The sequence below is a fragment of the Zerene cesonia genome, chromosome 13 (genome assembly GCF_012273895.1).
Source record: "Zerene cesonia ecotype Mississippi chromosome 13, Zerene_cesonia_1.1, whole genome shotgun sequence".
Taxonomy (NCBI): Eukaryota; Metazoa; Arthropoda; class Insecta; order Lepidoptera; family Pieridae; genus Zerene; species Zerene cesonia.
In genome coordinates, this window is record NC_052114.1 from 8,667,548 (window position 1) to 8,680,633 (window position 13,086).

The following is a 13,086-nucleotide window of genomic DNA, read 5'->3' on the forward strand; positions in this document are numbered from 1 at the left end:
GTTCTATAGTTTCTTATCAATATTATTGTGGTGTAGTCCAAGCAGTATATGTTTTAAAAAAGCTTTGAAATTTGTTTAAATATGACCTAGGTGTAATTTTATTACTAATCTAATTATCACTGGGATAGGAGATACAATTGAAATTTCTTTATGTATATATATTTTGCGAATAATTTATCTGGTTACTAATATTGACTATATGTGCTAATATTATCTATGGTCTCGTGTCGTCGACCAGAGACACTCTCGTGTCTCTGGTCTACTTTACCATGAAAAAATAATCATATTAAATTTCATGTCTAATTTCGTAAATAGCTACCATACTTCGATTATTGGGGGCACGCGCTTATCACCATAATTATATCATAGCAATTAGATAAACGATTTTAATTTAAATCGTGTATAGCGTTTACAAATAGGTTGCATTACATTTATCTAAACAATTGTTACTGTCACTATACATCAGTAATAAGTAGAGAATAAATGTGTCGATCGTTAAGTAATTATGTAGCTAATAAGAAGATAATAATGGTCTACTTCCACATTTTTTGGTGACATAACAAAATCGCAAATAAAGCTTTATAAGCATTTGAGGTTGTGCAAAGTCTTGGTCATTCATAATAATCAATCATTGTTAATAAAATTAATAAATCGTTCTCTAGTCTCTGTACAAGTATAATGTAACTATTTAACATGCATTACTGTGTTCTGTAATTATATGCATTGTGCGTTTGATATTTAAATTGGAGCCCATTTGCATAGTTTTTATAAATAAGTGTTTTTTTTTTCAATTTCTTCGGTTTTTTGTGTTGTAATCTAACCTAATATTTGTTTTAAATACTCATTATAGTAAGTCAGAAATAGTAATGCAGTTTTATTAATAATGTAAATATTATAAAGGTTATGGGAATCATTTATCACTCGCAGGTCATTTTTATACACGATTAGATATGCTTCCTTAACTACACCATGTTAAAAAGTTGGCTCTTAAACAACTTAATTAAAATGAACTCATTATTTATAAACACACAAAACACGTTTACTTTCATAATTTAATAATACCAATTTCCTCTTTAATGGAGCTACAAGTTTTTCCTAATTGATTGATTTATTATAGAGTTAGAGAAAAAGTAATAATACAACATTTCACTTTTATGATGTGATTGGCGATATTATGTTATTAAGATTATATATAATTCGTTTAGATCGGACGCGAATAGTTATTTATAATATTTAATGTGTTTATTAGCAATTCGAAAAATTAGTCTATAGTTGTAGTGTTAATGTATATATAGTGTTAATTATGGATATTAAAAACTAATCGATTTGTATCAATTTTATACTTTTGCTGTGAAATTTTGCTGCGTGGTTGGAACACCACGCTCCTCCTGTTCTCTGTCATCTGTTCATGTCTCGATGTATCCTCCGTATAGCCCTGACCTTGCTCCATCAGATTTCCACCTGTTTCGGTCATTGCAGAACTCTGTAGGAAGCATAAAGCTAACCTCAAAAGCACACTGTGAATATTACCTGTAAGATTTTATTAAACAAAAATTCAAAATTTATACAGGAGTAGCACCATGGTACTATCCATAAGATGATAGCAACAAGACATCGATCAAAACGGCACATATATGTTATAAACAAATTGAATTATGTCTAAAAAAATATTATCCTTTGTATAAATAACTATAAATACTTTTGCCCCGACTATTCAGTTCCATCCAAGCAATAAATCTAAGCCGTTTGTCAGTATGCTTGTGACCTACCTTTTGCCACGGTTGACTGGAAGAGATCACATCTAAGTTATACGCCGCCCACTAAACATTTTCTTCCTTGTACAATCTTGTTGAAGAGTTATATAAATATATAATAAAATTTGTTTTGGAACCAAGCAAATCTATTAAAATTCCTTATTTATAAAAACAACAGGACTAAATGTATCCGAATCAAATCTTTATGTAAAGTAAATAGCTAATCTAGTTTTCCGATATAAAATGTGTTTAAACGCATTAGTTTTTGCTAGCATTATCCACGGTGCTTGAATGTACAGCGAAGGTTTGATGCGATTTCTAGCTGATACTAAGCAATTGTTTATTGAATTATTGTAGGGAAAGTAAGAAAGTAGGCAAGTTCTTACTTCGGTATGTGTGTTTATAAGCAATTTTTATATTATTACGGTTCCGTTCTGAATACGAAGTGTAGCAAAGAATCGAAAAAGCATCTAACGGATGTCGCAAAAGTCTACTAATTGACATTGTTTGGCGGCATGAAGAAAATCATTTTTATTAGAGCGTTTTAATTAAAACGCTTGCACACTCGTATGGTACCTATAATAAATATGACAATTCTTTATGTCACAGCGGGCAACTGAGCTGGTAGTTCACCTAATGGTAAGCGATCACCACCGCCCATGAACATTCGCAGATGTAGTGCCTCTACGGATGCGCTGTCCACTTTTAAGGGGTAAGGGAAAAGGACAACTGTAAATAAGGAATGGACTGAGATGGGTCAGGAAAAGGCTACGGGCCTCCTGCCAGTATTTATATTTAATATTTATTAAATATGAATATAGTATATGAATATTGTATTGTAGTGTAAATAAATCAAAGAAACCGTACAATTATTTCCGCTATTAATCCTTTCTATATCTATATACCTTAAAAACGGGCAATGCATTTCCAGAGACCCTCCAGAAAGTAGAAAATATGTTCATGGGTGGTCGTGTTCACTTACCATCGGGCGAACCTCTGGGCTCGGTTGTCCGCTCTAATATTAAATTATTTCATAAGTTGCCATTATTTTTACATTTTTCATGTATGTTAATTCTTAGAAATTATAAATTAATTCATATTTTCATTAGATAGATTCTATTTTATTAGCACATATATTTAAGCCGTAAATATTAGCGCCTTATAAAAAATTATAGCAAAACATTATGTTGGAATTTAATCGCAACAATAAAATGGGTGTGATATTTTCGATGTGCGGTCTATCGCATTACGGTAAACATTTTGATCTTGTAGAGTTGTGGCGATGAAATTGATACCATTTGCGTTTAGCACGGAGTTAAACGAAATAAAATATATTATTCAGAAATCGACATAAAATGTCGGTTGTATACTATTTTCCATATTATACTGTTAAAATAGTTACTTCAAGCCTGTTGTTGAATTGGATGAAATATCAAAAATAAAGGGGATTAACGATTTCATGTTATTGCTTACCGTCGCTTATAATAAATTAGCAATTGATAAACTACCGAGTATTTTATGTTTGAATGTATTTTTAAAAACACGGATCATTTATTTTCAATTAGATATATATCTTACATCTAAAGTTGATTATTTGCTGGATGTCAGTCATTTATACGAAATGTAGGTTTTTGCTAGTAAAACAGTCGTTTCTAGGTTGTTTACAGTAATAGCCGACACTCATTTCATTGCTATAAATAACTTTATGCCGGCTTAATACACCTTTTAAGTTCTATGTAACATAAATAAAGAGACAATTATGTACAGTTAATACAAAGCGTGTTTTAATTGCCTAGCATAACCGTGTATTGTGTAAGTGACATATTATTATGTAATGAGGTTTAAGCGATGTCAAAATGGTTATAAATATTTAGAAAGGAATTATCTTGTGCCATATTTTGTCCGTCTCATAATTTAATTTATATAGAGGTAAATGAGTATGTAAAACCAGACAGTTCTTGATGTATTATCGAAGGAGTAAACGAGAAAAATTCGAATTCTAAACATCTGGTATTACAAAGAAAGTCGAATGTTAAGCAGCATGTGAAATACGCATCACACACTTACATATCTTATACCTTTAAACGAGCAATTCTTGTATATATATATATATATATATATATATATATATATATATATATAATTGGAATCTTGGAATCGGCTCCAACGATTTTCATGAAATTTAGTATATAGGGGGTTTCGGGGACGATAAATCGATCTAGCTAGGAATCTTTTTTAGAAAATGTCATATTCGTGTTTTATTCGTGTTTTTTTTTAACAAATAGGAGGCGTTTGAGTAGTCCCAATTTATTATGACTCTTCCTGACATCTATTGGCGAATAATAATACTATAAATGCGAAAGTTTGTGAGGATGGATGCATATGTATGTGTGCGTCTGTTATTCTTTCACGCAAAAACTACTGAACCGATTGCAATGAAATTTGCTTCGTAGATAGCTGGACATCTGAAATAACACATGGGCACTTTTTATACCGATATTCCTACGGGATATGGACTTATGCGGTCTCAACCTACTAATACATATAATACTTAAAAAAGGAGACACCTTTTTTAATCCTTTTTCAAGATAGTTGTGTCCTTTGGCTTGGAGACATTGATATCTCAATTGGAGGTTAGAATTGGTAACAATAATGTACCATACGCACCATTAATGTAATGTTTTCTCTTTCATATGTTTATTAAATGATAAATCTCGTTAGTCGCTAATATGTTGAACTTTAATGTACAGAAGTATGTTCCGGAATTTCAAATAGATTACTTTTTAAATGGATACCATTGTAACCCTCAGGCTTGAACTTGTATAATTTAACGATAACCGAACACGGGCTAAAGCTATGTTTTAATTTTATAACAATAAGTGCCAGTGAAGTATTATATTTTATACAAAACGAACAGGCATTAGGCACGTGACTTTCATGTATCATAATTTATAATGTAAGTAGGGATCTTGTAACAGTTAAGTCTGTAATGACTTCGATGCTAGCTAGAGGCTGTATATCGCAATATGTTATGTCGATTAAATAACTGAATAACTAGCCGTGACATAAGTTCAATTGTTTATTATTGCTTTGTAAACATTTGAACCCTATTCTTTCGTGAAAGTTGAAATTAGCGATATTTTCTACTACGTTTTATAAAAGAGATTGTAATTAATCAAAGACTAGGAGGGAGGTTTTTTGTTATGTACGTAAAATTAATGTAAAAAGATTTTGTAATATCTCTTCAGTACTAACTATTTCAATAATTCCTATAAGTACTTTTGATTCTAGAATGAACCGGCTGAAGGAATTTAAGACTTTAATATAAGTAGGTACCTAATATTTACATTCGTCAAACTTGTTCCAAATGTTCCATATGATCTCTATGTTCCATAAAGATTATTTATCTGGGAATAACCGAGGTTTTAAAAATGAAAGTATGAGGAGTTACAAGTTATTATGTCTTTTAATTATTTTATTATTTCTATCTAAATCTGATTACATATAGCGTAGGTAAGATAATTAGATACCACCTATAATGGTTGAATAGACTTTTGCTATAGCCCTGTTCTTCCAAAGTAAACTAACGTTTTAATTTATATAATAATAATTATATGTATTTAGTATGCGTTTGGATTTGAGTTTGCATGGCACGCGTTTATTCCTATTGCATTTGTGATTTTTAATTTAATCGTCGGCAATGGAGCTAGTGAGTCGCCTGATGGGAAGCGCTACCACCGCCCATGAACATTTCTAGAGGCGTGAGGTCGTTTGCAGACCTTACGTCTCTCCAAATGGATTGCCGACTTCAAATTGGAAAGGGATTGGGAAAGGATTGATTAGAGGAATAAAGGAAAGGAATGGGAAGGGTAAGGAAAGGGAAATGGGCCTCCGTATGCTATTTCACGTCGGTTTTCTGTGGGGGGTGTGGTACTTCCCCGGTCCGAGCTGGCCCAATCCGTGCCGAAGCGTGCTCGACTACCACAATAATAAATTGTGTAATAGGCCAAGGCTTGCAAAAAGAAATGGATTGGAATCTCGGGAAGTAAAAAAAATCAATTGTATATCAATTATAATAAAAAAAGTAATACCTAAATACCATTTAGAAATTATGATAATTACGTACCCATGTAGAAAGACATAATAGTTTATTACCAAATTAGATAACAGATTACAGAGATACATAATATTTGAGCTATAACTTACAAGCGATTGTTAAGCTAAATAAAATGGAATTTGGTGCCTGAACGATTTTGCATTCAACTTAATAGGTAACGTGTTATGGTACAGTCGTGAGGGAAATGTAAACAATATTTTATGTGAATAATCTGCATTTCTGTTCACAATAAACGCATTAAAGAGTAACATTGTGTTATTGTCTTCAATAATAATAAAGTTATTTTTTTTTGAGCATATCTATCTAGGAAACTGAGTTGTTTTATACATTTGTTACTTGAAACTCCGGCCTTATATTCGTAAGTTTATTTATTCATGAGAAAAATGTGTAAAATGTCTTTTAAGCAATTCATAGTATGAAAAGTTATTACACTATTACATACAGTATTTTAAAAAAGACTATGTGGAAAGAAAACTTATCTTCTAAACGAGATTTTCGGTTGCGGCTTCGTTTGCGCAGTCAAAAGGACATAGATGAACCCGGGGTTTTCACTTATAGTTACCGTTCTTATAGATTTTCCGGGATGAATACTATCTAATGCAGTACTTAATTTCATTTAAATCGGTGAAGCAGTTTAGGCGTGAAGAAGAGACAATCAAACACATACATTAGGACTAGTAAAAAATATGGAAGTTATTTATTGAATATTGATAAGTATTAACGTATTAATAAAGTAATATTCTACGGTATATTTTATACTACCGTGATACGAACACCATAATATCCATAAATTATAAAAGACGCGGCAGTTAGGTCAGTTTATTCCTCTGAAGCGATACAAAGATGCGAATGAAGGAAAGCGGAACTTCCCTACAAAAGTACAAACCCTCAGCTAAATAATTAACCTTGGTGTGTAAATCATTAATTTCCTTTATAAATCCGTTGAATAAAGCTATTCTCCATAACTGTACATCAATCACGTGCGATTGTAATTCGTCAATGACCAATCATTAATAAGATCTGCTTTCTATGCTCCTTCAATAGGCAATTACGTTATAATCACACGTGTGGTTTGTTTGTAACATAAGCGATTATGTCTGTGCCTAGTTGAATTGAGTGAGCAATTTTTAATTCGCTCCCTTGCTATAAATGAGAAAGCGTTTGTTTGTTCTTTCATGTAACAACGGAGCGATTATATGATATGATTTTTGTGTCTGGAGATAGGAGGATAGAGTGCTTTACAAGTAAAACATTTCATTTCCATGGGAGTTTCCTTTGAGTAACTACGCCGCCGTGCAGTAAAGCCGCGGCCAGTAAAGCGCTGACTTTAAAAAATGTTTTGTTTATGAACTTGATTTTTTTTGTTTGTTATCTAATTCTATTGTACCATTTAAATTTGATCTATTTCTTAATGATATTTCAAATTCATTTTTTAGTACATTTAGAAAATTTGTTACCTGTTTAGTACATTTAGATAATTTTTCATCTGAGAAGTGGTTGAGCTTTGGTTGAGATATTACACTGTAATATCCTTGTTAATATCATACTAGCTGTGACCCGCGGTTGAAACCGCGTAAGTCCGTATCCCGTAGGAATATCGGTATAAAAAGTGCCTATGTGTTATTTCAGTTGTCCAGCTATTTACGAAGCAAAATAGTATTATTATTCACCAATAGATGTCAGGAAAAAAAAAACACGAATATGACATTTTCTAAAAAAAATTCCTAGCTAGATCGATTTATCGCCCCCGAAACCCCCTATATACTAAATTTCATGAAAATCGTTGGAGCCGATGTATATATATATATATATATATATATATATATACAAGAATTGCTCGTTTAAAGGTATAAGATTAATACAGAGTAATGAATGTTCTGTCAAATTTATAATTATTACTTTATAGTCACAGATAATGTGATCACCATTTACTAACATTCAAGGTTAAATTCATTTTCATTTAATGCGAAATATATCGACATGTTTTAAAACTTTGTGGTAGCGTGATTATTTCGCAACGAATTCGTGCCGACATTGCAGTGGTCGACTACCAATTACACTTTATCTCCTGTTTGATTGATACATTGCTAGTCTAAACGCAACAGTTGGATGTTCGTTCCGCCTTTTTGCAGTAATGTATTAATAACTAGGACACTGGTGTTTCTAGTTTACATGTTGCCGTATTATCGTAATAGGAAAGCAGTGTAAGAATATCGTTCTAATGAGAGAAATAGATAATATTATTTTCATAGTAACGCATATACCTATAAGCCCTGTTACTTATATGGTGAATCAACTGATGTGGATTATTTTGCGTATTTTTGCAAAACAATGTAATTTTTTTACGTTTGTATGCTTGATACACGTTAATAAAAGACAAAATACTAAACTGTACATGAAGCTGTTCTAGCTTGTTGTCTTTGTGCAAAAAACGTTACAAACATGCAAAAATACAAAAAATATTTGATAATGAGTGTACATTATTTTAATATTTTAATTATTATTTTAATATATGAGTGTACATTATACAACTTCAGTATTTTAGTTTCTCCTCTAATTATAGTTACTCGCCGTCCCTATATACTTTCTAGTCACTTTTGTAATGTCCTAACCCATTGAGTTGTCCCATACATATTGCTAATATGACCAGGTCGAATGTCATACACCGGACCGAGCGAAAGGCGAGTACGCAATGTGTCAATATGCCATTTTATTATCATTGGCTAACACATGCCAATGTTTTGCCAATTAGGACATGTTTCAGTAATTTCGATTAAATGTTTTGATATGAGATAAGCAATTTGTAATGTCGATTATTATTTATATTATCTATTCAATTTGAATAAATTTAAGCTCATTTTGATCCGAAGTGTCTCGTTTACAGAGGTGAGGCTGTGTGTCGATGTAATCTTTTAGACATCTAAAATGTATGTTTCTAAGTGTAAAATAACTTAGCTTCTAGACATGTAGCTAGCTAAGATATAGGTTTAGATCTATAGTGTTATACACTAGACTATATTTTTCAACCTTGTATTTTTTAGCTGTGCCGAGTATTTTATTTTTGTTATTTATAATTAAGACTTTTTTTTTTGTATAAAAATGCTTTTTTCAGGTAGCTAGATTAGGATCTATCATCGTGTATGTTCGTTTTGATCTTATATGGACCACCCGCCGAAAAATCACGACCATCCGCACCATCTGGATGCTAGGTTGGTTCTCCTAGATCACCAGTCGCTTTAATCGCACTTACGGTGAAGCTCTGGAACATTCTACCGTCTGCGGAGTTCCTTTTATGTACAGTTACGGAATTAGCGGCATTCAAGAGAAGAGCGTATTTGTCATTAAAAGACCTACAAAGCATCTGTTACACCACCATTGTTACTAGTGTTGATGGGCGGTCGTATGGTCAACCATTTGCTCGAAATACAAATTGATATTTTAATAATGATCATAGGTGTTTTCATATTTTACAAAATACGAGGGATTCAATAATATTACATCTGATTTCATGCCCTGAATGAGATTTGGGATCAGGAGAAGATTGTAAAATATAAAAAAAGAGTAATGAATTTAGGTTGTTTCTGCAATCCGGTTGTTTTAGTTCAACATGAATTTATCGTTTTGTTGCCTTTTACATATTACAAAAGTCAATTAAATATTAATTTTAATCTATTTTACAACATTAACAAAGTACGAACTTTAATAGGGTGTTAAATAAGTGAATGACGTATTAACAAATCGTAAAAGTTTTATGACGGTTATGCAAACGTATGTGTGATAAAATGAAACTATACGTGTAAGTAATGTTGAAAATTATTTAGGTGACACTACGGTAATTGCCTGAACCTGTCTTAAGCTTGTACACTTTTAACGGAAAATTTAAATAAATTACTCCACCATAGCGCTAATAAGTAAAGCATAAAGCGATACCTAAGGTACCTAAAGTTTAATTTAAATTTATCCCTACTTTTATGTATACATCGTTTGCGTAGCTAATTCCTTTAGAATTGTAATAATGTGTGTAATTCTAATTCCCAATAATGAAATAGAAACATAGACCAAATTACACAATTATAAGCTTCCATAATTCTTTCCACACTCAATTACATCGTTTTCTATCGACCCACAAACACTCATCAAGCTCCAAGTAAGGATGTGTAAAAAACAGTCATTGAAATCTTTCAAAAAGTATATATTTATATACGAGATTGCGTACTCGATCGACGGATAAACACTTAAATCAACGGTGGGCGTGAGAACATATTGTCCAATAGTCTGAACGTGTTAATAGCGACGAACGTGTCAATTCTAAGTGCATATAAATTGCAACAGGATCCGTCATTACACTGATTGCTTCTTAGTTGCTATTGTATTAATACGCTGTGGGATTATTTTGCAACAACTACCTACTTGTTATAAAATATTCCCGTTATGCGATTCTGATATATGTCCAAAACGTATTTCTTCCCTTTTTCAATCATATGTTAAGTAACCCATGCTACTAATATAGTATGTTATTTGTGTCCATGTTATCTAATGTTCCATTTTTTAACGTAAAAATTACGTCTTGTTAAGGTTATTATTTATTATATAATTTCCTTTATTGTTTATTTTATTCAAGAAGTGATTAAGTCTTAAAGGTATACACACTGATAAAAAATAAATATTGCGAAAAGTCTAAAGATACATATATAATTTATAATGACCTACTAGCGTTGATTGATGCAAAAGTTGACATACGTATCTTAATCTCATTAACATTTAGCTTTACACGCGATTTGATAATTCCATTACGTACATTATGGAAAGCTATGCAAAACTCCATGTAATTATTACTTCAAAGCATTATAGTATTAAACTAGAGTAGAATTAAGTGTCATAATCCCATGTGCGGTATTTTGTGAGATTAATAGAGTTGTATGATGCAAAGTAATGTAGTTTAATAACCACTTATGAAGAACTAGAGATGGGCGGTGAAGACACTAAACCACTAAACCAGATAGTGACATGCAAATGTGTCTTCCGTGTTTTCTTCTTTACAACGTAGGGAAAAGTGTTATATGGTTTAGAAAATAGCATATATGACAAATACATACGCTTCAACAATGTTATCCTTAAGTCGCAGCTGGATTAAAACGCTCGAAATATACAAGTAAACACAATTTCATGATTTAGGAAATTTTAGGAGATTTAGCTATTAAATTATACCGTAGTTATATTATGCGCATTTAATGTTAATAAATTGCTTTCCTTACTTTGTATAATATATTTTTAATGTCAGTAAAATACATAGATAATATGCAAATACATAGAACATTTTTTTATAAATTTAATTTTTATAAAGTTAATTGTCTATTCCAAAAGATAAATTTCTGTTTGACGTGTTGACATTTACAAGTAAATTACTTAACAAGAAAAGAAAAACCCATGCATATTAAATATTTCCATAAAATACTGTCTTCGCATCACTAGCATCGTTGGTATAATGAAAAATGTCTCATGATTAAATGTTACATTTCCTACGCCGCAGGCTGATTGTGCTGGCAATTTGTCGATCTCTAGAGATGGTAATCTATGGTACGATGTTTAATTGTCTTAAATATATAGTGTGTTATGCAATGAGTACAGGTTGAAAAGGAAGTATGTATCAATCAATGTTCATTAAATGTAAGCAAGGAAATTATGAACCTGATGGTGTAAATAGGAACCTTTATGGGCTTAAAGAGTTTGTGTTACTAAAGAGTAACATGTATAGACATGTTATATCATTGATTTAATGTAAAGTGGAGTAGAATGTTAATCTCATGTGCATTGTTACTTAACATTATTGTATATTGTTACAAAAGCTTAAATCAATGTTGTAGTAAGTTCTACGATCATTTTAATTTAATGAAGATTTGCCATTCTATTTATTAGGAAATTGAAAAGTGAAGACTCATGCTCCCATGATTTATTTCAAGCTTCTCGTACACACACGGAAGTTCAAAGTTTCACATAATATATTTTCTTGGTGATAATAAACATTTTATTAAAGTATGTCTTGAATCTATACATTTTCGTTATGTAGAAGGTAAAAGAAGCATTACATACTTGGAGTTTCTTCATTAAATTTTCCGATTTGTAAGATATAAAGAGATATCCTAATAAATTTAGATTTAGAATACACGCATATCTATGTGATATTTGTTCCAACATACACTACTTAGTTATAACCTTACAGTTTACGTTCTCAAGGAAATTAATACATTAAATGGTAATTACACAATCATCCTATCATAAGACAATCTCAGATTACATTGCTTTCGTTCACATTATTCAGGCATGACATATACGCACTTTCTCGACACCAACTTACATGGTTCTTCGTACTAAAGCATCCTGTCTTTACTCCGGTGCAATAACGTATATTTTCGCTTGAAGAAATTAATTTGGACAGCAAATATAAGATAGTAAAGGTTAAAATAAAACGTTACATTAGATTTGCGCGTGCTCATGAATCTAGCGCCATTTATCATAGTAATGATGGTCATTTGTGATTTTTGTTGCGTCAGTGGTACTGTGCGAATTAATGCAAAACTCCAGCCTACGGCGAATAAAGGCGGCCTCTTATATATTTTTGTTACTGTTAACTAATTACGACGAAGTGTGTATTTGTGTATGTTCATTAGTTCCCACCTGATTCATAAGTAAGAATCGGTTTATCATGAAAGAACCAATAAAATACGTAATATGACCGTGTAATCCTTGAAAAAACTAAAACTAAAGCTAAACCTTAACTCTTTCATTCGAACTTCTTTAAACATAACTGTTAAAGGTAAACACACTGATAAAGAATAACTGTTAGTGTCACTAAAACAAACCAATAAGGTAGGAAACGTTGATATGACATAAAAGTTGTCTTATCAACGGTTTCTGACAAAATAAATAAATGAATAAATGATTAAAATACGGCTGAATTCTAATAGATTATTAACTTTAGTACACATAGCTATTCACTGTCGAATTTAAATTCGACAGATCTGTATTGTAATGCCTGCTATATTCGGAATGAAAAATCGTACAATTGAACGGTCAATTTCCAATGATAAAGAATCGTGATAGTTGAGAAAAAGTGTACCGATTTTATAAAACTATGTAATTGCAATATGCATTTTTTGTATAGGTATCTATGTAAATACAAATAAAAATGCTTTGATAGTCGTAATGTGTATGCTA